Source organism: Mastomys coucha, unplaced genomic scaffold (assembly GCF_008632895.1).
Source record: "Mastomys coucha isolate ucsf_1 unplaced genomic scaffold, UCSF_Mcou_1 pScaffold15, whole genome shotgun sequence".
NCBI classification, from domain to species: domain Eukaryota; kingdom Metazoa; phylum Chordata; class Mammalia; order Rodentia; family Muridae; genus Mastomys; species Mastomys coucha.
In genome coordinates this window covers 146,949,500-146,950,318 of record NW_022196897.1, presented here as the reverse complement: position 1 = coordinate 146,950,318, position 819 = coordinate 146,949,500, and positions in this window count along the sequence as shown.

Here is an 819-nt window from a genome sequence, read left to right as displayed (position 1 = left end):
TCTCTCTCTCTCTCTCTCTCTCTCTCTCTCTCTCTCTCTCAATGAACAGCCTTTTAAATCTCTAATGGAGACTTCAGAAGCCCTCCTGGATAGAGAAGAGCTAACTCACTACTAGAGTCTTGGTTTTGTTTCTTGACTTAGCCCCTGACCCAGACACCCTCTCCCTACCCAAGCAACGATTAAAAAGTACATTTTGCACCCTCATACAAGGGCTAGCCAAGTATACCCACGCCTCTACCCCGTGCAAGAGTTAGTCTGTACACGTTGCTAGTATTTTTATTTGCTATAAGCTGCCTGGGCTCTGTTAGTCTTAGGAGGCATAGCTGAAGCCAGAGCTCATGGTCCCACCGACCAAAGACAATATCCCAGTCCTGATTTCAGTAATACCAGTCTTGGACCTCTCAATTTGGAGATCAGAACTCTGAAGAACTTAAATGAAAACTTGGCACTGGGAAAAAGGGCAGACACAAAGCCACTACCATTGAAGACCCTTGTGCTTGATTCGCTGGTATCTACTCTCATTAAGTAGCCTTATTCATGTGCTTGATCTGGAAGTCTCAAAAGAATTTAAGTCAGAATTCGGGTTTTCGTTTGGCTGTGTTGACAGTTTCTTCAGACCTATTATCTGAAGTACAGGAGGTGAACAGCAGGAGCCCAGGACATGCTACTTAGAGCTGCTTTTGTGGTCTCCATACAAGATGTCTGTGAGATAAAATGAGAAGCAAGTAAATCAAGTACTGTCTGCCACTAAGAGTTTTTCATGAGCTTAGTATGGGACTGGAAACAAAGTGGCACTGGAAGTTCCATGTTACCCAAACA